General features: G+C 39.5%; 1 protein-coding gene across 2 annotated transcripts in view; it reads left to right on the top strand.

Moving 5' to 3' along the window:
• The window catches only part of SVIL (supervillin), a 134307-nt gene that overhangs the window by 6863 nt on the left and 102611 nt on the right, over window positions 1-24833 (top strand). For both annotated transcript variants that reach the window (XM_039548310.1, XM_039548311.1), the window contains one exon: window positions 21685-21772. The gene's annotated coding sequence lies outside the window, so the exon portion shown is untranslated. The remainder of the gene's footprint in view (window positions 1-21684; window positions 21773-24833) is intronic.

Genomic DNA, 24833 nt, shown 5'->3' with positions numbered 1-24833 from the left:
AGATACATAGTTCTGTTAGCTCAGCAGAGTCATAGATATTAGATTAAAATGTCTAGTTAACCCAGAAAATGTAGAAATGAATGTGTGTTCTGGATTTAATAACTACATGTATGAACAGTTCTTTAGAAAACAGGAAATAGGAGCTCTCTTTCAGAACAGCAGATTGACCACACTTCAAAAACAGAGGAAGACAACTGAGTGTGATACTGAGGGCATGGAGAGAGAGGTAGGGAATGGAGGAGAAACTTGTGTCACAGGGAAGGTTAGGGAGAGCATCTTAACTTTTTTTTTTTTAAGTGCTGCTGATTAATTCATAACCCCTTTGGAATGAGTTTAGGGAATGGACATAGAGGAGTTCGGAGAAGTGGATTTTGAGAAGTAAGAAAGTAAGGAAGTGTTGGTTTTTCCTCAGTTGAACAGAGGAGGAAGACAGTATCTGATTAATAAGCAGTGCTCAATTATTGAAGGCTTTAGGAGAAATAAATATTTCTTTCACATAGAAGGTGGTGGGAAGTGAAGTGAAAAGACTTTAAATGGCCTTAAATTGCTTAAACATGTTTAAAATAATAGAGGGGAAAAAAGAAGGGATTACCCTCTCACCCACCTCCAAAGACTGTTTTTAATGAAGGTGGTGGGAGTTTTGGGAAGGTGTAAAAATAGAGCATTTGAGAAAGCTTTTCGTTAGGTGTCTTTCTTTCTTTCTTTCTTTCAAAACATTCTGCCAGTGTTTTTAACTTGGCTTAAATTTGCTCCATCCTGCACAGGGGAAAATACTTATTTTAAAGTTTCTTCTAAACTTAAATTGGCTTCCCAGCCAATTTAAAGACATGTCTGTCTATGTAATACCTTCCAACTCCAGGAAAGCTGAAAATTGTAAGGCTTAGTGGAGGAGGAGACCTTGTTGATTGCACAGGAGAGCAGCATTTCCAGCAGCAGAAAAATTGCTGTTCTGAAAATATAGCTTGAATTAATCCCTTCCCCCTTTGTTTCCTTTTGCTGTTGTTAATGATTCCCTTTGCTCAGCTAGTGGTAAGTGCTGTTGTGCCTGCCTTACTCCACTGACTCTTCCTCTGCTCTCTATGACTAAAAATTACAGTATGTATCAATTTAAAGACAGAAATAGAGCAGTGGCAGATAGAGCTTCTTCACTAAGCTGCAAGTTTATAAGAGTTATGATCTTTAACTTTGGCACTTAGTTATTTCTCTCCAGAGTGGTCATTGCAGCTCTTAGTGTGGGTTGTCCTACACACTGATGAGTTTGGGTGCCTGTTATCTCACAGGTTGTGTGGCTCAAGTCTCTGCCCTATGTTTAGTGTATCAGCCATGTGCACGGCTCCCCAGAGACCACTTAGACAAAATCGTCGCTATCGCTGGAAAGATTCAAGGCTTTGAAAGAAGTTTGCTTAAGCAAAAGTTGCAACAATGAACAAACTTACAAAAAGAAAACAATGTATTTACTGAGGTAAGATGTGTCAGTAAGGATCTGGCTTAGTTAGGCTCTGTCATTAGGGTTGCCTGTTAGAGCTCCTTGTGTTCTGGATGCTTTGCCTTGTTTGTGTGCTGCAGCGAGGCTGTGCTCTCATCTGTAATCAGCATTTAGGTGTTAACTGCTGAAAAGCACCAGTACTGCTTCTTCTTCTCCCACCTTACTCCACAAAACTACTTAGCTGAGGTATTCCTGTTTAGATCACGCTGTTGGCTTTAGGCTTAAACTACTTTAGTCAGAGTATTCTGTCATTTGTGGTTTGAAGTATATGCTATGACAAATATTACTTCAAAGGAGTTTGTACAAAACTTGACCCTTGCAAAGCTCAGAGAGTAAAGACTCTCCAGAACTCTGTAAACACCCTGACCGTGGGATTGCACCAAGCCTTTTCTGGATGCTCTCCCTTGTGCCTGTCCTCTTCCTTCCTGTTGCATTGCAGAGTGCCAATAGTTGACAGACAAAGGATTTGTTTTTCCTGAAATACACTTGTTTGTCTTGTCTCATAATATTTGTTGCATGCCTGACTTGACAACTTGCATGCAAATACCTGTTTTTATACTGTTTTTGTGGGTTGGCAACAAAGTAATTGTGGCTTCCTACTGCAAGAAAAAGCCTGGTGTATGGAACTGAGTTGTTTATATGGATTCCTGGTATGGAATGGAAGTTTAATTCTTTTAGCTTGCAATTAAATTGCATTGAATAAAATGAACTTTGAATTTAAGTGGCACTGAACCCAGCTAAACAATTTTCTAGGGCTTACATTAATAAAAGCAAACTATAGCATAGCTAACTACTGCTAGGGATGCATTTCAGGCTCTTAAAACTTGTGGTTTAAGAGGGGAATGCTCAGCTTATGCTTCTGTAATAAACTTCATATCTGACATGCACTGTGTGGTGTACCCTGCTGGGATAGTACAGCCACAGATAACTTGAAGGGATTTGTGTGGGCAGGGAGAAGGCAGATGAAGCATTCCAGGTGAGATATAAATTTCCATGGCCTGGTTTGGGAACCTAACCTGCCTTACAGTAAGAGATAGAGAGCTGCGAAAAAGAAGTTACCAGTGATTTTGTTTCATCTGACCTACTGTTAGAGGACCTAGTAGCCTTTTAAAAGAAATTTTTAAAGCAGTATTTGGTTGAACATGCTTTTTCTAGACTTCCAGGAGGTGCTTGCCAGCAAGGAGCTGCTGACATCAAAAGCAAAACCCCAAAAGGCCCATATATGTGTGTGAAGTAAGGAAGCTGGGAATGAGAGTGGTTTTGTGCTGCACTTCAGCTGAAAGATCTTTCCAAATGCAATGAAGAAAAGGAGCACCTTCATTACTGCCTTCAAAAATTATGATGACTTGAGAGATTCTTAGAGTAACATACAAATGAAGACAGTGTCCTTCCAATAAGACAAATGTTACTTCATTAAATGTTTCTTATGCAAAGACCAATATGAGAACTTAGAGTCATGCCAGTCACCTCTGAAACAAAGCAAGTAATCTTCGTGTTACAGAGGTTTGTTTCTTAAGGAAGCCCTGAAAATCTTTTTCCATGAGCACGTTGGTATGAATTGGCATTCTTCCTTGCACAGGAAACCACAAATTCTTATTGCGGAAAACTTCTAACTCTTGTAAAACAGTCATTAGTTTTGTGTATTAAATGTGCAGAATGTTCTAGGTTTTTTTCGTGTGGCCTCTGGAGAGCTGCTCTAAGAAATGCTTTTCTTTTGATAAACAGAAGATCACTTGCTCAAATGTTTCCAGTCACTTGTAGTCGCTGTGCATGCTGCTGGGGCTTGGATACTTCTCAAATGCCTACAAGCCTGAGACCATCTTTATTGCTCAATTATTTTTACCCCCTCAAGTCTGACAGTTGCAGCAACTGAACATGATCCCTGTGTTAAATACAGCAATGTGTTTGATGAGTTGCTTTGTTAGGGTTTCTGCAACCTTTGGTGCAGAAATTGCCTTTGGTGGTGGGGCAGCTCCGGGAGCAGTGTCACTCAGTGAACACACAAACACACGGACATGCTGTGCTTGTGTGAGTTCCTTGGAACACCTGTGTGCAATGTCAGTGTGACTTGTACACCTCTAGCATGTCATGTGTACTACAGGCTGGGAACTTCAGGTTCAGGTGACTGGAAAAATTGCTTCTATGACTTCACTGAGCATCCCTCCTTTTCTTTACGCTAGTCTTTTTCAGTCTTTGCCTTTATGATATGGTCTTATCAACCTCTTTTTTTTTTCTTTTCTTTTTTAAAATCCCTGTTCTGGATTTGATATGCAAGATATGATCAAACTGCATGTGAAGTAAAACCCTTTCTTAACTAAGAACTGCATCCTTAGTGTTTGTTCCTTTCAAATACACTATCAAGAGTAGAACTCAAATTACACAGCACATTCTTTTTATTTTATTAATGACAGAAGAAAGGACAATGGGTGGGGATGTAGCAAATCACATAAGCTAGCAGTGATAAAAGTGTTTGTTTTTGGTTTGGGTTGGTTTTTTTTTTTTTGCAGTGCAGGCTACTTGTTTGAAACAGATTTGTCCTATCTTCATCAATGTTTTATAGTTTCTACTATTTTGGAGTGTTAGCTAGGTTCTCAAGTACTGGAACGTTACTGCTGCTATTTAAGGCAGGACATCTGTCATGGTGTGTCTAGAGTCTGATTTCCCCAAGCCTGAACAATTCTTGCCTTTATGCTCTACCTATGTAGCCATTGCTCTTTCTACAAGCTAAAAATAACAGAGAGGTTAAACAACTTGTTGAAAGTCTGTAATTTCTGAGAGCAGCAACTTGCCAGTAGCTATGTCTTGTGTCATCTGGACAATGCTTTGGCAGAGTTTTAAGAATTTGCTAAACTAGGCCAAATTAACTTTCCTTTCTGGTCAGGCATAACTTTCTGTGCTGGAAGGATGTGCACAAAATAAATGCATGCTTCTCACAAACAGTGTTAACACTGTCTCATGCTGCATACACCAAGGCTTCTGGGACCCAGCCCTAGCAGCATCCTCCTGGTGTCCCACCCTCGACTTCCTCCCTTGCTTCTGGAAGTCATGGTTTGCATATCTGCTTCCTTGGGATTTGGGACTTTTCCCTTGCAGTAGCCTCAGTATTAGCTGCCCTCTCAACTGTGGTTTATGTTCCAATGGCTGTTTAGTTTGCAGACTTTTACTGTAAATACTATTTACAATATTATTACAGTATTATCAAGTATTCCGTGCACAGGATATTGAAGCTGCTCTGTGGAGCCTCAGAACCCTTCTGCAGAAGGGGCAGACTCTTTTAACCTAAAGAAATTATTCCTCTTCTCCCACTGAAACCCTACTCTGAAAACTTTGTTCTAGAGACAGTTTTAATGAGCTTTGAAACCTGTATCACGGTTTGCAGAACAACCCTTAATGTCTGTGGCCTTGCAATAATGCCATTTTTGGGGATGAAATTTTATGACTCTAACAGCTCTTTACTCCTCCCATTTCCCTCTTTCCTTCCTGCTCCCAGCTGTATGCATGTACTGATTATTCTGGGGTGGCTCTAGTCCACTCCTTCAACTTTGTAAGCTGCTTTATCTCAGGTTCTGGTTGCTGGGTCAGCACATCAGTGTCTGCTGTTAGTGAACCAAGGAAGGTATCAGACCTCCAATGCATGTGGGAGCTGGCACAGAGGCGACAGTGTCAGACTGGACAAAAAGTATGTTCTCTGCACAGTTCACTTTGCCTAAGATGGATCTGTGGATGAACATGAGTTTTCTGATGGCACCTCTCAGTTCTGATTTGACAAATTAAAAGCTTTCAAATGGAACACTGAAATAGTGTTTATTTGAAGCTTAAAATGCTGGAATTGGATTTTTTTTTCCTTTGTGTTAGTAGCTCATGCCACACTATGTTTTTACATGTTGTTTGTGTAAAGGAAGCTTTAGACTTCCCAGGGAAGGTTGCAGCTGGGAGAGGCCTGAAATGATTGCAGTTGCTTGGCTCTGTTGGATTGTAACTGTGTATGACTCTTACTAATCTAAAATTGCAGATGCTTTACTGTTCATCAGATTGTAAAAATGCTGTGAGACTGTCCAGCATCTTTTAAAGATTGCCTGAGTTACAGAATTCTGGGGTTAGAATAGTCATGGTGACAGCATGTCTCTTTGTACTGGTGGAGAAAATTAAAGAGAATCGGGAAGAAATGCTAAGGAGTAAGGAGATTTGAAATAACTATACATGGGTCAATGCAAACAACATAGGAAGTTCTGGAAAGCTTTGTTAAACCTGGGCTGGGTACTTAAAGGTTTACTAGAGAGTAATACATGCTATTGAACTTGATGGCTTTGGCTTGTGATCACCAGTGAAAGCCTGCTTTTTCACCTAGTTTTGCAACTGGGAATTTACTTTGGCACAAGGAAGATAAGTTTCTTATTTGAGTTAGCAGGATACAAGTGTCTGGTTGGAAACGTTCCCAGCAATGATCTGATTCCTAGCCTTTTCTGTAACTGCTCAATAGTGCCACCAGTGCATATTTGGCCACAAAATAATTATGACAACTTGCATAAACTCCAGGATTTTTTAATGTCTCAAAACCACTTTAATATAGGGTACAAGCTGGTCATTTATAAACACTGGCTTGAAACAAAGTAATTGGATTTAACAGAACAGCTTGGTGGATGGTCAGTTCCAAGTGCCCTGGCTTCCTAGGAAGTGCCAGCTGAATTTGTCAAAACTAATGCTTCTGCCTGCTGACTTTGTGGCATCCCAGGTGCACCTTGGTAAACTGGCTGCTGGCCACTGGCCCTGCACACCTTCCTCACAGTACGGGAGTCTTGTGTCCGAAGACATCATCTCCCAGACCAAGATCTCCAGATTATTGCTGGGCTTCGTTTAGAAAGGACACCTGAGCTGGCTCCATTGCTTGCTGCAGGTGTTGAATTGCTCCAGTGTTTTAGAGGAGGCTGTGCTGTAGTATCAGTATATTCTCCAGGCTAATTCATATATCTTATCCTCTTTTACATCTTAACAAAACTTTTTCTCATTATAAATTATTGAAGTATTTGAGTTAAAGAAAAAAAGAAAAACCAAACAACAAACCACCAAAACAAAATGATTTGATTTCACACTTCATTCTGGCAGTAGATGCACATCCAGTGTGTGGAGAGACTCATGACTGTGTTAAGCTCCAGATGTGAGAGGGTGTACTGCATTAGAGGTAGATGAAATAAATTTCAGAGCCATCTGGCAATGAGCAGAGTGCAACTGCTTGATTGCCTTGAACTTTACTTGTGTAAATGAACCTCTTCACAGGTTTTGAAGAGGACACTCTTTTGAGGAGTGTCCTTGAAAATATTCTCATTAGATTTTTTTTTTTTTAACATTATTGTCTGGTGATCTTATTATCCAAAATGCTGCATAGTTCAGATCTGAGATTTAGATTCAAAGTTAATGTATCTCCATAGCAAAGTCCATGTTGTTCAGAGATTTTGCCATGTTAATTGTTAACAGAGGTGCTCTCACTGCTCAGCTGAGCTGCAGGGTTTGTTAGCTGACCACTGCTTGCAGCATTCTGTTGTTTAAGTGCTATTTTTTATGTCTCACAGCACCGGCATGTTTAACTTAATAGATGTGACATGGAGGAGCCTTATCCTGAAATGTGCTTCTGAAACTTAGCTGGGACTGTTCAAATTATGCTCAAAAATATTACTTTGTATTTTCTCCAGGGTTGTTTGCACCATCGATTACATTCATTCTATTTAAATTATATACTTTGATCTTTGAGCGCAAGATCTGATTTTATTTGGTTGTTCGTGGCAACCTGAGTATTTTGTTTAATATTTGGTTTTTGTTTTGGTTTGGTTTTTTTTAATCTTCTTAATAGCTTCTGTATTCAGTGCTGTTGTTTAGAAAAAGGACATATTTGTGTGTGCACCTGATTCACAAGATTCACTGTTATGTTTCAGAGTGTCTTCAGAGTCTTGCTTCATCTTGTCTACTGCCATTGCTTTGTTTCTTTCTTGTGTGGTACTCATTTCCAAGACCTTGGAACTACAGCTCTCACTCTCATATATAGGCAAGTCTTCATCTTATTCTGTAATTGCTCACTGAAGCAATCTCAGTTGTTATCGAGGAAGCTTGAGATGCTTTGAGGTGCTGCAGATCAGAGGACCATTATAGTTCTGTAAGAGCTCCTCTGTTCTCCAGTGTGGTCACTAACAGAGCATTTTTGAAAATTCACATAGGTGAATGGAAGTGCAATGGGCTACATGAATCCAAAATGTCCCTCATTATGTTATTTTGTTTGAAAAATATGTATTTTTTTACCTTTTGGAATTCTTATATTTATTGAATTTATTTTTAATGAAATTAATTCCATTAATAAGGGAGTTGTTTTCACTCATGCTGTCACAAGATGCTGAATTTCAGGAGAGAAATCTAAACATGAGGGATGTCTTGAATCCATTGTAAAGAGATGATCTGAATGGGCCAGTGCACGACCTACTGGTTAAGGATCATGCATCATTAGTCATGTCTTTCTGCCTTGTCTGAGGAAACCAAATGTTTAATGTTCCTTCTATTTCTGAATCTGGCCTTTCTAGAGACTGTAGTTAGCAGTGACTGTTGTCTTTGGTAGGAAATTCAACTGTTTCTATTTTGGATTTTATGGTCTTGTTTCTATCATTAGTTGATTCTTGGGTGTTTGGGAAGTTTCTTCGGTGTGTGTTCCTCCTTAACTTGCTCCAAAGACTTCATTGCTAGACACTGGCCACATCCAGTTGATCCAAACAGTCCCATCAGCTGAGATAACTTGTTTTCTATTGGAGTTGGATGATGTGCTTGTGCATAATGGGTGATGCATAATAACCTGACCAGGAGGATGCCTGTAGAAAAGATGACGAAAGCGTCTTATTATCTTTAGGGAAAGGGCTGATGGAAAGTAGGTATATTTTAAGGGACTACTCTTTTATTATGAGTCTGCACAGCTTAAATTCTCATTTAGCACTTCAACCTTTGCCTGACCTTCACCAAATCTTCTCCTTCAGCCATATATGCATTATCTGTCTTTTCTGGCCAAAAAAAGAGGCATGCACATTTTAATATGCCATTTTTTGGTTTGTGCAACACTCAATCATTTTGCCAGCGCGGGGAAGTAGTGTGAGTTTGGAAGGAGAGCATGAGTTATGTGAATGATAGTGTCTCAATAGAGAGATTTTGTCTCTGTAGGTAAAGGCCCAATGAGGGTAAAAAAACCCCAACAAAACTCTTGCAGACTAATTTGAAATACTTGATTTTCAAAATTTTACAACTATTACATGTAGAACTGTCTTTTGAAAGATTTTTTCCCCCCTCAATTCTTGAACTGCAGAAATGGACACCTGTCTCTGTTTGGACAAGTGCTGGCAAGTTCAAAGCTGTAAGTGGTTTTTGTGATGAACTAAAATTTCAGAGGTGACACTGCTGTTGACTCTGTCTCTGTCCTTGAATGCAGCAAGTCTCTTCCTCCATGGTCCCGTAGTAAACAGTTGTGATCCCTCCACTTCCTGGCATGTTAGAAGTTCAGCATCTGTAAAGCAGTGAATACTTTATGCTGCTAAATGGCTTTGGAGTAACTTAATTTAAACGGAAACTGAGCAGTTCCTTACTTAAAAAGTGCCCCAGATCGTGTTTGTAAATGTTCTAGAGATTAATTGATGCATCTGACTTTCAGTATTTCTCATATATTTAAGGGAGACAGTAAAGTATCAAAATTGATGAAACCAAGTGAAAGCTGATTTGCTTTGGAGAAAGAGAACAGACTGGCTTGAAGGAATGACTCTCTAGACCTTAGTGCTTGGTATGAACACTGAAACTTATGTACTGGGAATGCCATGGACTTAAATCACAATAAAGAGATAACATGGCAGAAAAGTGAGTCAGAAAAGTGAGGGAATCTAAGAAAATAAAATAAAATTCACCTTGTAATAATGAATTCTTGAATGTATGGAGTTTTTTGAAGAGGTTGTTAAGAACTGTAATCTACATAATTGAATGTGTGTACTAAAGGAAAAAACTGCTATTGTTATGAAGTCAGAACATGCTAATGTCTCTGAGTCTGAAGAAATGTTTCAAAAATTCATTTTGAGAACTTGGAAGACAATCTAATAAGCCTGTGTGGAAATCTGCTCCATAGTACTGTTAGATTGGCAGGAGACATGGGTTTACATGCTAATAAAATATCTCTTTCATGAGTGTTGCTACTCAACAAGACTAAGAACATTATAATTTGGTTTTGCAGCTCTTTCAGAAGGTATCCTACATAATTGATGCCCCTGCCAAAGGAGCTAAGAGAGACATTGTAATGGAACCATCTCTGATGTCACACTTCAGTTGTTAAGGAGCTATTAAATAATGAAACCTTTAAATCTAAGATTTTATTTCATTTTGGCTAAAATTGGCATTTATTTCATTACAGTTGTGCTCCATTTCTAGGGGGTTTATGGGAAAATTTTGGAAGTTGTAATTGTTCTTGCTCAGATAAACAGCTTTGTAGGCAATTGACTGCAAGTCTCATTAGACATCGGTGTTTCCCTGTGTTAGGGTATGATTTCATGATGGATGACTGTGACTTGAATTAATGGCAGCTGGTTTACAGATACAAAAGGAATCTTCTCTTAGCCAGGTGTATCTTGGTCAACTTTGCTGAAGTTATTTGAATGTACAGTCAAGTGTATACAGGGATCTGGGTAAAACTTGGACTCCCTGTCACTGGGATACCCACACTCATACTGTCTAGAACATGTGGCAGTTGCAGCACTTTTTTAAAATTGGATTTGTGGGATGAGGTAGTTCCTGCAGCTAGTGCTTTGCTTTTATTCTGGTTTAGCTAATTGATATGTGGAAGGAATTCAAGCTGCAGATTAAGGAGTGAGTGTGCCTGTGAGAGCTCAAGCAATGTGATTTGCCCTCTGAACTCATGACTGAAGCTCTAACTATAGTCTGTGTTTCTGGCCACTGTCTCTGTCCGGGGGGGGGTTCTGTCAGAAGAGGTTCCCACTGCTGTTACTTGCACACTTGCACACCGTGTCAGAGGTGACTCTCAGCAGGAGTGCACGCTGCAAATAGCATAGCCCCAATTTCTAAACAAAGCCTGGCTCAGCAAGTGCAGGTTAGAAGTCACTGAGATAACACAAACCCAGCACACTTGGGTCTGCCAGTTGGCTGATACATGAAGTGGGTGTTTTACAGCACATACTCTCTATACAGCAGGGAAGATACTGAAGACAAGAGTTGATTCCCAGGTATGCTGTAAACCCTGAAGTTTTAATCTGTTTGTTTGTATTGTGCTGTGAGCATTGGTTTGGGATTTTTTTTCCTGCTCTTTTTTCACCTGTAAGTAGGGAAATTCATTTGAACTTAGATGAATTTCATCAATGATTCAAATAGTTACTTTTTGCATTAGCACAGCAGCTTACCTGGCTGAGAGGGAATTGCCTTTCTACACTGTGTTTAGCTTTTCATTGTCTTAATACCAGCCTTAAAAAACCACCTCACTCTGTCATTTAAAGTGAAACATGGTTGTCTAAAACTCAATTAAAAAAAAAGAAAATGTACCCACTGTGTATGTTTCAGAAAAGCACTTGCCAGCTGCTGGCTAACTGGCAAACTGACCATCTGCCCTAGACAGATAGGTTAGGAATTTCCATGGAGCCGGGGAAAAGTGAGAGGACACCCCCTGTGCAGGGCAGGATGTGCTGGTGTCTCTGCTCTGCAGTTTCTCAAGTGTGTGGAGCAGGGAGGGCTGTGCTTGTTGGGATGCCTTCCCAGCTGTGTGGTGGAGGAGAGGAGTGCTGGCTGAGCTTGCCAGCAGTGATAAGGCCTCCAGGTGGGAATCACAGTAAGCATGCTGTGAGAATCACAGCCCTGCTTTCCCAGGAGTTACATGAGGAAAAGTTGTTCTTCTGTCACTTGTTTTGCTGGAAGCTTCTTGCTGTTAACAACTAGATGTGCAAAGCAATCAAACTGTGGCTCTTCCAGCCTTCCTGGTGTTCTGACTTATGGTACTTGCTTCTGTTTTCAAAACTGAATTTGTCAGCACAGACAGACTACTTCACTCTGAAAATGTAAAGTCTTACCGTAAGTGCTTCTTGTGTTGTAAAAAACAGGCATAACTTTACAAGATCTGTGTATCATGCTTGCTTTTTCTCCCCACTCTTTATTCACTACCCTGCCAACAGCATAGGTATATTCTGCATAGGTTGATGCAAAACTGGCAAATTGAATGGTAGTGTCATTGCTTCCAGTAAATTCAGACTATTGTATTCTACATACAGTATTCACAGCTGTATTACTGACTAACAAGACTGCTGTTGGCTACAATGAATTCACCACAAAATTGCTCTGATCTAAGGCTTAGGTTATAATTTGAGATGGTTGCCTTAAACCAAAAGAACCTAAGTCCATAAGTAAACTATTAATCCACGTAAACTTTTTAATGGCAGAGACAGTTAGAAGGGAACTATGCAAACCCCACAGCCAAGAGGATCTCTACCACAATTATGTAGTCTACTAAGTGAGTAAAATTCCAGAGCTTTGCTTGTGAATAAGACTGGATTATTTGGGATGTGATTTCATAAAACAAACAAGGAGACTAAGGGCTCCAGAGGCTACTTAAGGTTTTGCAGAGGGGTAAATGTTAATACTTAATTGTTTAAAGTATGTGTGAGGCAATACATGGCAAAGCTGTACAAAGTATGCATTAAGAAGTAAACTTATTGTTAGATATGTGCTGAATTTCTTTACCAATATAGCTGTGTTTCCAACAGGTCACTTTAGTAATCTATTCAAAATAGCCTTTAAATGTTCAGTCAGGTTTTTGCTACTTACTCTGCTAGATAATATATATTGCTAAATACTTTCTCTCTTCTGTATTCTAATTGTGGTAATAAAGAGAGCATTGCTGTGACATTTTTGCTTCTGCTTTGGTACTATTAACACATCTCTGTTCTGATCCCATATATCTCATCTAATTCTCCTACCTAAGACACCTGTGCCAACAGAAGCACTAGGAAGAATACAACAGTTGCACTAGAAAAAAATGCTCCCCAGAACATGGGTATTGGAGGAGAGAGATGGCTGAGGTGTTCAGCCATGGAGTTGATGGACTTCATCCTAATGGCTTGTCCTGCCTGGTCTTTGAGACAGCCAGTGCCAAACAGCAGTAGAGATACAGCCAGCACTCTGGAGATCATAGGCAGCTGTAGCTTCCTTTTGGGGTGCCTTAAGAATGGATTGTATCTCCTCCATTTTTTGAGAGAGGAGAAACGAGTTTCATCTTTTGGGGACACCTTATCTAGGGAACATGGAAACGTCCTCAAGACTGTCTTGCCTTTTTTTTTCTTTCTTTCTTTTTCTTTTTTTGTGCTAAGAATTTGTCTAATTGCAATAAAGCACTATGCATACTTCTGATACAGGAATTTGTACTTGTCCAGGTAAAGCTGTATAATGCTCCACACCCAGATACACAAGGAATCACAGAAAGAAACAGCAGCAAATGGTGATCTTGCATGGGAAGGCCCCTTCTGTGCCTGTTCCCTTTTACCTCCCTTGTACTGGAGCTTCCTGCAAAACAGACCTGTCCTGTAGTCTCTGCATCAGCACAGATCCCTCTGTAAGCTTTATTTTACTTCACTAAGTCTCTGACTCAAAGTCCCTATAGAACTTAGAAATTTGAGTGATGGAAGCCAAAGATACCAAAATGGGTGTTTGTAGAAAAAAATCCCTTTCTTAGACAAATAATCTAAAAAATTGCTCCAGTGAGTTAATATGAATCTCAGTGGTTTTTAAACCTTTTATTATTTATGCTCACCACACCCCTGTGAAATTGAAGAGTTCCTTTTATCTTAAGTGATGGACTGGGAGCTGGGTTATGGGGGCTAGCTACCATGTTCTCACTCACATGTACCAGCATCCCCCTTTGCCCCACTCTGCTCTCCTGACCCCGCACTGAGTCATCTGTGTTTAATATGTATGAGAGCAAATGAATTTTTTTTATGGTTGCTGGTCTGAAATGAGTCAGTGCAGGGTCAAAAATGTTGTGGCGCAGGAAAGGGAGATGAGTGGGAATCTGGCAGCCAGCAGCTGGGGGAGATTGCCATGGAGCCACAGACCAACCCTGGTGACTTCACCAAGGTCACACAAGCATCTGTCAGCAAGAAACTGAAACCTCTCTTGTGTTATACAGGGTGCTGACCACAGGTCTGTCAAATGCAGGCCCTGGTAGGAAGTGGCTTTACATTTACTCTACTTGAATTTATTGTTTGTTTGCAAATACTGACGTATGAATTAATAGTTGCTTTCTAGTGTGCACTTTCTATTAATAGATGCTTTCTAGTGTGTTCCAAAATCCAAACATACTGAACTGGTCATAGCTGTAGATCTTCAGGTGTAAGCTGGGTGCATTCCATGAGGAATTCATAATTAACTTGGGCTAACTTTCCCTTAGAAATGTGATTTTTTTTATAGATAGTGATCCGTCAACTACAGCACATTTCTGTTTAAGGACTGCTGCCCTTTAATAAAGATAGCTCAGGAATTAGTGCCTGAAACAAATCATTACATGGTATTATACTGCCAATTCGGTAAAAAAATCACTTGGTCACAATCTGCAGCTGATGCTTCATCAATGGCCTAATAGAGAATTTAGAGTGAAGCATTTCACCAGTCCTGGGCACACAAATTGCTGGATGCACACAAATTTCTGGATGCACAGCATTTTGAGCTATGTACATTATGAAAGCAGTGCTGAAAGGAAGGGTATGAGGGCTTATGTCATGTATTCTGGCATCAATTTCTATCCTCTATTTTTCTGTTTGAATTCATTTGGGAAGAAAGAAACTAGGAAACTTTTTTGAGTGAAGATTTTGGAGCTCTGTGCTGGTTATGAAGCTGTCTTTTTAAAGTTTCTTTAGAATACTTCTGTCTTTTTAAAGTTTCTTTAGAAAAAGCCAAAAAATATTCTGGATGTGATTGTAAGTAATATATGTGCATTTTCTTTAAACAATACCCTTTAGTTAATTCAATTTGAAGGGCTTTCTCCTCGCTCTGACAAGTTTTGTCTTAATTTCTGTGTCTTGTTGGTTTCTTTGTTTGGTTGCTTTTTTTACTTCTATTTCTTGAAATCAAAGAAAGATTGTTGCAGGTGGGTTTTTTGGTTTTGGTTTGGTTTGGTTCTTTTTTTTTTTAAAAGAAGGATAGTATTGGACAAACCTGTCTCCAGCAATCCAATATATTGTCTGATGTTCTTCTAGGAACAAATATATCATGTGGATTTTTATGTAGGAGGCTTTTTAGGCTTTTAAAGTTTGGGTGTTAGCCACAAGGTTCATGTGACAGGACAAATGTGGAACATCTGTTTACTGGTGCACATCTCTGTTCTCAAAGTCATTCCCCTCACCACATGCATTTAATTAAATACAAGAATTTAGAGAAAAAAATAGTTGGAAGAACACATTCTGTCAAATACAATGGGAAGGATCTTTTGTGCAAGCTGTTGGAGCTCACTCACACACTTCTCCAGTCATTTACTCAGAGGTTTGGTGTGCTCTGTGCCTCAACTGTTCCTCCCTTGGAGCTAGGAGAGTGGTATTGTGCTTTCCTAGTTGGTGGCAAACTGTTTTCTGGATAGAAATTAGAGTTTAGCATAAGGCCAAGCTCTAAAGGGATTTCTAATAAACTTAAGAAGATTTCTCAGTGTAGTTTCTTGTTTGACTGGTGTTCGGGCTGCATGTGAGGTAAGTAGGTGTCTGAGTTGGCTTCCTTGTATTGGAAACAAAGTGTGGCCAAGTGTCTTAAAGCAGGATTTCTCATATTAAAACATGAATCTTATTCATAACTCTGCCTGAAATGATCTTACTTGGGAACTGATATCCTTGTAAATCCCGAGTGCTGCTGTTTGTCTCCATGCTATAGGTGCAGTAAGAGTTCTTGGCTGTAAAATAAGTGTGATAGAGAAAAGGAAACAAAAGCAATTCTTCTGGGTAAGATTTGACTTGAAGCATTCTGGGCCAGAACCTAGAAGTCCTTGTTCTTCTAGAGTGACTACCAAATTGCATGAAAGGTGCTGTACTTCATTACAACCTGTACACTTGGTGCTTTCACCTTGGTCTGACAGAAAGGCTGCCAGTTTTAGATTGCAGGATACAGAATATTCAAAAATCAGAGTCAGGACAAAGGTCACAACTTATGTTGAGGGGGAACTCAAGTGTTGGTCTGGTAAAAAGCTCACTGCTGTGCAGACGGCAAGGGGCAGATATTAATAGTTGCCTTCCTAGTGACTTGCATGTATTCAGAAGTGGTCTGAAACTCTGTAGGTTTAAACACATCATTAAGTAGTGGGTTTTTAAAGTAATTTAAAGCTCTCTTTCACATATTGTCATTACAGATAAGGGTTTATTGAGTTCTGGTACTCACAGCTAGAAACCAGTATTAAAAATTTGGTCCTCACTTTCTAGTTTATCTTCACAGACTCACATCTGGGACTGCAAATGTAAAGGACTTCCTTTAGGTGGTCTGAACTCAGTTTCCAACATCTACCTCTGAGATGACTTCTGTACACGTCCTTCATACATTATGATGGCTGTTTTCATGGTGTGCTTAACTCTTTTTGAATTTATTATTTTTGAGGCTTTTAAAATCTTCTTCAAAAGATAGTTTATAAGAGCTCCTACTCTAGAGTGCATGTAAAAGCTCTTGTTCCAACATAACCACATATGGCAGACTTGGGAAAGCTTGCTCACACTGAAAATATCATTTCACTTGGAAACAGCTTCTGAATGATTCCTTGCTTTTAAAGGAGGTGTGAGAAATGGTCTGAAGTAAAGGGAGCGTCTCTGGGGTTTGTTGTCCAGAGGCAGGTGCATAGGGAGTGGACAGAAGTGGCATACATGCCTAAATAATTTGGGCATCCATTTCAATTGTTCTGTTCTCTTAGAATTTGCTGTGCTGTAATTAAGTAATTCTTGTCATAAAACTCTAGTTAGCTCATAACAAAATGCAGATTATTTAATCTTAAAAGTTGTGGGGAAACCATTTTTGTTTGAAACAGTTTTTGAAAGTAACTTAATTTTTTTGTTTGTGTTTTTTTGTTTAGTGTTGATTGGCTGTGTTTTTACCTTCTTCAAAAGCTGCTGATTCAAACCACTCTCTCACCCCAGTCTGCCTGGGCTCAGAGGCCACCCCCATGTACCTCTGTGAGCGCTGTATCTTCAGGGAGTGATTTCTGTATTGCATTTCCAGCAAATTTCATGCTTCAGTGCTGGCTACAGGAAGTACATCTGAGTCACTGGCCCTGTCCACAGGCACTTTGAAAGTCTTATGCAGAATCTGGGGTGATCTAATTGTGATCTGCCTGATACAGGACTTGCCCAAGCTGAGTGTTTCTACTTTAAATGTTTTTTAATTTAGCTTTGTAAAACTGTAGTTAGGAAACAAATCTGTACACTCAGAATGCGTAGGTGTTAAATCCAGCTGGTTTCAAAGAAGTTAAATGCAGCTTTGATGTAAATTACTTTATGTAAACACAGCAGTAACTTCACATCCGTAGAACAATTTAAGTTCTGTAGGTTCTTTAACCCATGCTCCAGTTTTGTTAAACAATTGAGAGTAATCTTGGGAGGCCCTCCTGACTTAGTCTGTTTTATTGCATGAAAACATTCTTCAGAGTTCTGGGGAAAAAAAAAGATAACTTTCCTAAGTCTTCGAAGAGACTTCTGATGTTTTGAGTCTTTCTTACACTAGAGGTCAGTGTATGATGGGAACTTCTGTGCTGTGGTATAGAGTTTCTTGCAGAATCCTATTTCATCAACTTTGAAACCAGATTCTAAGAGAAACTGTAGCCTGTTAATATGGAAAAAACTTAACATTAAAGTGTCTTGTGACTTTCTTGGCTAAAGGACTTTCTTGAGCTTCCTACTTTTAATTCTCCTTGCCTAACGAATATTAGACAAGTATCAGTAGGAGTACTTTGATGTGGTAGGTGTGAATGTGCACAGTCAGTTGCTCCAGCATGCACCTCAAACATTCATCTCTCATTGCAATACCATGACTTTTTGGTTCAGATATATTTCTATATGGCAGTGTATTTACAGGAATCATCCTTAGCTTGTGCACTGTGCCTATTAAGGGCATGGTGGGAGAATTGCACACACATCTATTATTTTTAGAGTAGGTGTCAGCTTCCTGAGCACTGAGCTGGTAACTTCCAGGTGGGCGGCTTCACTTTTGGGTGTTGAGGGAAGCACAGTCAATTATGATTCTGTCATGATACTTGTAGAGACTCTTTCCTCAGTGGGTCTTCTTCAGTTCTCAAGATACGTCATGTCTTTAAACATCTGGAATGTGCAAAAGCAGTTTTTTTCTGCAGATATTGTTGGGCAGGGGCACTAGAGCAGATGGTCACACTACAGCAGTGTTATGGGAGGTGAACTGGGAGGGAAATGCACTGAAGGAGGTAGAGTCCTGTTGACTGGGGCAGATCACATCGCAAATGACAATTTAAGTAAGATGGCAGAAATACCCCAGTAGAGTGAATCTGAGCTCTTGAATATTTTCTGTGAGAACTGACTACAAACAAAAGTTCCTGTATCCTGTTACTCAGGATAACACACTTTAACCTGTAGAGTTTTCTGAAATGCCTCAGAAAAATGGAAGAACATGGCATGTTAAGAGTTTACAGGCTTGCACCAATGTAGACGGTAAGTGCAGGCATAGAGTGGAGTTTTGCTGTTCTTAAGTGATATTCTGAGTGTTCAAGAGACCTGGACTGATGAACATCTTTGTGGCCTTTCTTTTTGGTGAGGTGGAAGTGGGAGGGGACATAGTAAAAGGAAAACCAGCAGTCTGAAAATCTCCCTTGCACTTGGCTGCTGCCCAGTATGTTGTGTAACATGCCTCTGGAGCATTAAGAAGGATAACACCTCAGCTGAGATAGTGTGAAGGAGCTGCTAGACTCTGGTTTAATTGAACTCTCTGTGAGGATTCCTGGCTTCACAGGAAAGATAATGCACTCTTCTACCTCTTAACCAGGTTCTTCCAGGCTGCATTTTTTTTTCTGTAAGAAATGAAAACGTACCAAGGCTTCGCAGAATGGGGCTTTATCAAAACATCTCTGTGGTGTTAGGCTTCATTTGGTTGGGCAAGAGCCTGAGAAGGTGATGGCTTTGCAAAACTGATGTGATGCAAGTCATTAGGCAACAAATAAAATACCCTAAAATTTCTTTTCTTTTCCTGTCCTTTTCTGATTGGAGAGACACAACCTTAAGTTGAAACCTTCCGTTTCAGTGAAACTCTTCAAAATCTGTTCTGTATGTAAGAGATCAGGAACTAGGAGGCTTATCTTGAAGAAAAGAAGGTGGTGTAGGTGTCCTGTAGCCAACCTAGCCAACAACCTGATGGATCACTGCAGATTCTTGCAGAGCAGAAGTGCACATAGTGACAGTCTTTCTTGGTTCAGCTGTCAAGTGTTAAATCAGCCCAAATGTTGATTTCCCCTGCACCTAGAAGAATATTTGTCTACAAGAAGTGTGATTATTCTCCTGAATTAAAAATGATGGATCTTTGTGGCTAAACAGAGATGATTACCCACTAGCCCTTCTTTCTAGTTCATAATACCAAGTATCCAAAGGATATTTTCAGGTCTGTCTTTTCTTCATGGTGTACTGACTAATTCCGGGATCTGTCTGTTGTGTAATAAAACAGAGTCCATCAGAAAGGAAAAAATTAGTATTTGGAGTGTCTTTTCCTGCTTTTGTTCTGAACTCTCAAAATGCAGGGGTTATCAGACATACAGTTCAAGTGGCTTTCCAGGCATTTCTCAGATGAACTGCAGACAGAGTGCAAAAAGTTGCAACCAAGGTCAGTCTTGAAAAGATTAGTATTCAATTTCCAGCCCTCACATTTTGATTTCAATCTCAAATGTTTCCTGGTAGGTGCTCTGTATTTGTTAGGTCTTATGTTTGTCTTGTCATGTGTTCTTGCCAAAACTTCTCATAAGACTCCTGACACTATGAAAGATCTGTAGAATATAGTGACACAGGCATATATATATAAAATACTCCAAACCACTCTGTCAAGATATTTCAACTCACACCAGTTATTCAAGGTTCCTTTAAAAGGGTAGGCTTGACAGGCTTCAAATCTGCAGGCCTTCAAAACTGCAGCACCCCTCTCTTCCCTCTCTTGTTCCAATACACAAGTGTACCATTTGCCAAAAAAAGGAGGAGCTTGCCAAAAAAAGGAGGAAGTAAGAAAATGTACTAGTGAGACAGTGGCAGTGTGCACCAGGTTTAATGTGATCTGTGCATTATAAATGTCCCCTCTTCCCACCTCAGAGTTGCTTCCAGGAAATCTGTGAAGTAGTTGACCAAAATGATAGCTGGATTTCATATCCTTTCTTTTCTGTTTTTTTTTTTTTTTTAAATAATGATACATAAAGAGGAAGAAAGTAGGAACAGCAGAAGTAATCAGGCAGCCCTACGGTTAAGTAGCAATAAGGAATTTGGAACCAAGAATTATGTCATGGTGGAAAAACTAGTTTATCTTTCTTCCAGCTATCCATTGTTGACCATCATTTTTCTTCACCTTTCCTACCAGACTGAAAGTGCCCAGTCATTTACCCTTCTAAAGTGCAGGAGTGCTCATTTGAGGGGAATGGAAGTTGGAAATGCAAAAACAATAGCACATGATTTACCATATTCTTGGAACTTCAGGCCAGTTTTCTGCCTGAAATACAGAGATAAATGTGGGTAGATCTTAAAAACTGTCTTAGATCCATTGTTGTGAACAGCTACATAACGTTAGGGACAAGACTGATTTGCTGCCTTACCTGTCCCCATGCATTCTAAGGTATTCTGTGTTTGGGGGTCTGCTTGTCTTCTAAAATCAGAATTTTTCCCAACTCAGGCAAAAAGTTCTGTCTTATCTGTCTTTATAATGAATCATTTTTGGTTTGACCTCTTCTCTAGATGCTGTTATTAGAGCCTGACATGTTCAGCAGCTGCAGGAAGCAGAGCAGTGACCTGACTGCTGTTTAAAGTTATTGCTCTAGTCACATTTGATATAATGACTTCATTTTGTACCTCCTAATAGATTTTAAAAAATGAGTTGAATAAAGTAGTTGTGAAAGTGAAAGCAGTATATTTGGCACCTAAACATATGCAGGTGAGCTTAGCCTGAGCTGAGCAAGAGTAAAAATGTTATTTCACTTACCAGCTGTAAGAGGAGGGAGACAGTAATCTGTGCAATAGCACAGACTGCTTCAAGTCTGCATTGGAGAACTCTTCACTGCTCTCTGGAAAGAAACAGCTGCATATGGTACAGAATAGAGTAAGAAGCCCAGAGCACTTGGTTATTTGAAGTTTTTATGAGTTCAGGCGATTGGCATCTTTAAGGACAATATGGTGCTGGGATAATTCAGCTAGTTTGAAACAATCTGACTTGGATACTTAATCAACATGAGTTTCCATGAGGGCTGAATCACCCTGCAAATAATGTTACAGGCACAGCCAGAGATGTTTTGCATTTGCCAAAGAAGAAAGTAAAACCAGTTGTGGTTCAAGGTGTGGGGATCAGAAATCAGGCCATGTGGCAGTGTTGTTTGCAGAACAGCTTGATAGGTCAAGTGCTTTACACTAGGAGAAGTCTTGGGTCTGTCTACTGATTGCTGTGGTTCTAGACAGAGAATTCGGTTTTTTGATTGCATCCACTGTTGTTTAAAATTAAAGATTTTGAGGGTAATAGTATTTTGGTAGATGCTGCTAGTTTTGTTATTATCTCCAGTGCAGCTTGACCTTATTGAAAGACTGAATATAATACAGACTTCCTGTGGGATGGCTAGGGGAAAAGCTCAGAGTTTCTAGAGAAACTAGTAGCTCAATAATGTCTGCTTTTAAAGGGTCAGACTCTAGTAACTGTTGAGGGTCAAGTTCCTCAGGATTCCTAGGAAGCCTGCAAGACCTCTCTTTCTCTGTGAATGTGGCTGCAGTGCATCCATAGCTGGGCTTTGAAGAGTGCTGTTGCTTGTGGTGATGATCTTGTCTGTATGAATGGGCAAGGTAGCAATGTGCTATATGCTGCTTCAGGCCTTGCAGTCAATCAGTTCATCCTTTTTGTGCATCTGCCCTGCTCATTGTGAAATGGTTGTCGTAGCCTGGGATGCACTGTGGTTCTTACCCATATTTTGTTGTGTCTGTTTCTTGGAGGAGGAGGACTGCCTTTGGATTGTGAGCCACCTGGACAAGGTGATGCAGCTGTACCTGGAGGGTCAGGCCTGGATGACTGGGATTTAAGGTAAGGCTTTGCTGAAAAACAAATGCAGATCTGAACCAAGAACTATGGGTTGTTGTTTTTCTTCCCTTTTTTTTTTCTGGAGGTGTTTGTATCAAACACTTAAAAGAGAACATGTGTGTGCCTCCTAGTGCATATTTAATTTAATAAAATGCAGTGATATAATAGTTAAGATTCCAGAGTAGCTGTTAGGACCTTCAGAAAAGCTGATTGGTGTTTAAATAACTAGGAGATGCTAATGCTGCCTTGGGAAGAAATGTTATTCAATAAGAAATTGACAATAAGAGTTCCTGAAACTTCAACTCCGTATTCACTGAGAGGCAGCAGGCAGCTAAGATGGACCTCCTGCTCCAGCCCTTCTATTTTTCCTTATTCCAAATATTGTATAACAGAGTAGCTTCAAGTGTTCTAGACTATGTACTATTCCTTCAAATGTAATATTTTAATTAATTATAGAGCTGTACATTCTTTCATGTTGCCTACTCTTCATGTTGCAGACTTTTGATTAAATATTTGCAGTTTAGCTTTGATTCAGGGGTTTTTTCAGTTCTTAGCTATGGAAAAGCATTTCACTATGTGAACACAAACCAATAAGAAAAGGGACCTTTTTGTGCATGTAAGTGCATAGCGGGTTCTGTTGGTCCCACAAAGGCAGAGCTTGCAAAATTTCTGTAATGCATGGGATTAATCTTGCTCTTGGGGAATTGTGTAATTTTTGTTACTGAAGAGATGTGATTTCTTGGATGTGATCAGGAATGTCTCAGTGGTTTTGAATCAGCAAAATTAGTATATAAATGATCTATCTTTTAACCTTCCTAAAAGAGAATTGTGTCTAATTCTGGTCATACTGCCAGGCAAGAGCTGTCATCCTATTAGTCCTCTTGATACATGCCACTCTTTTCTCTCAGTTGTTGCTCCAGAATTATGTGAGAGCTGTTTTCCTTACAACTTGTCATAGCTTCTGAAGTCTGCGAGAACATTGTGTAAAGAGTGGAAGTCTGAATGAAATCATCTTCTGCTGGTTTTAACATCTTACTTAAAAAGAAGGAAAGGAAGGACTGGGACCAGTGCTTACTCTTATATGTGCTAAAAAGCTTGAAAAGTTGGAAGGACTTGCAGTAGAAAAGCAAAACCTAACCTTGATTCCTGAAGACTTGAGCTTGGAGCATGATCATGGGAAACAAACTGAATCCTGACAATTCAGGATTAAAGCATATGAATAAAGTCTCCTCCAAAAATGTTAGCGCAAGCACGTCACATCACAGCTATTAGCTGCATACTTTCTATGCAGTGAATAATTTAATGAAGGTGAGCAGAAGTAGCATGTTCTTGCAGGGCTAATGCAGGTTCTGAAAATTATGTGAAAAGTCATGGGAATTTAGTTTTTAAGGGTAATGTGGACTTAACTTCTTTCAACAAAGACTCAAGTCAAGCCTTCAGAGAATTTCTTGCTGAACTTGTTTATTAGCATATACCATCATAAAATGGTTGTAACCTTCAGAAGATGATACCATTAGACCATGTGAATGAGTATTCTGTTCTATTTTTAAAAAAACAAAAGAAAAAAACCCCCAGGTTTATTTTAGTAGAGAATTTACAGAAAAAGAGTTTGTTAACAGTATGCAATTTACACACTTGATGTGACATAGCTGGACATTGTCAGATAAATAAGCCATGGGCTATTTGGATATAGCCCTCAGATGAAAATGTTCAAGTTTTTCCACAGCATCTTGCAATACTGTGCATTATTTATGGTACTTGTTGCTGCCTTATATTATATATTCATTGAACAATTACATGGATTTCAGATTATCAGACTGAAAAATGATGGAAAAAATTGGGGATCTCTGGAGGTCATAACCCAGCTTTCTACTTCATTGCTGGAGTTGCATCTGAGTAAGACTGGCCAGTTGACTTTAGAGGCTGGGAAATGTTCACAATCAGATGAGTCACTTATACCCTCTTTTCATATCATTACAATAGAAGCAGTTTATGGACAGGTTTTTGGTTTTTTAATTTATAGTGTGTTAACTTTGCTAGCAGCATACCATTTATCATGTGCTACCTGTATTGCATAGCTTCCACAAAGTCAACAAAGCCAAGGTTTCATGTGCAAATTCATGTGCTGTCTTGCTCGACACTTTAGCACCCTTGCTTATATGTGAACACACCGTGTTCCCTCTAATACTGGTGTATTTTTAATTACATAAATTTCAGCCAACTCTTGCTGGCTAATGTAGCTTGAAAAACAGTGAACTCTGTTTGATTTCTGCCACTTAGAATAGAATCAGAACACTGGGGATGCCCAGCTTTTATAAATCCTATGCCTGTGCAGCAGTCCCCTTCAGGTTAATGTTCTTGATAACCTAACTGAAAACGTCATCCTCTCCCTTTTGAGGATAAAGGCAAATAGTTCTATTTCCTATTTATTTTCTCAGATACCAGTAAGATTGTTCCTCTCTACTATGGTTTCAATTCAGCTGCTTTTCCAAATACTTTGTAAGCTGAATTATTAATGGTTGCACCATTTGCTGACCAGGCAGTTGGGTTGTTTTGGGTTTTTTTTGGCTGTTTTGAGAACAGTTTGCTTGAACTTCTGCATTTTACTGTTCCAGGACAGTGGTACTGGACTTCCTGCAAAAGCCAAGCTTACAGGAAATGTCATCGTGTCAAAAGTGGTTTGCTCTTACACAGCATATGATAATGCTTTTCTTAAAATGTGTTTGTTTGGCATAGGGCCTGTTGTGCTTGGTATTCTCTGGCAGTGTTACTCACACTCAGTTTGCCTGAGGATGGGAGTGTTAATGTTGGATTAGCCTGGTGTCTTGTGCAGAGAGTCGAGGTCTTCAGTTGTACTTAAAGGTCTTCCAGCTCTTGCCCTTCTACCTTGTTGGTAAGGACTAGTGTTATGCTATTTTCTCCATACAGCTCCTCCCAGTCTTTGGGAGTGAATTACTTGAAGGCATCCTCAAAACTGATTTTTGTTGTCATGAATTTTATTTAGACCATGGAAATTTTTAATGAAGATGTCAGGTGAAAAAGGGTGGAATAGGAAGAGTGCAAA

This window comes from Corvus cornix, chromosome 2 (genome assembly GCF_000738735.6).
Source record: "Corvus cornix cornix isolate S_Up_H32 chromosome 2, ASM73873v5, whole genome shotgun sequence".
Lineage (NCBI taxonomy): Eukaryota > Metazoa > Chordata > Aves > Passeriformes > Corvidae > Corvus > Corvus cornix.
This window is presented reverse-complemented; position numbering and strand designations above follow the sequence as displayed.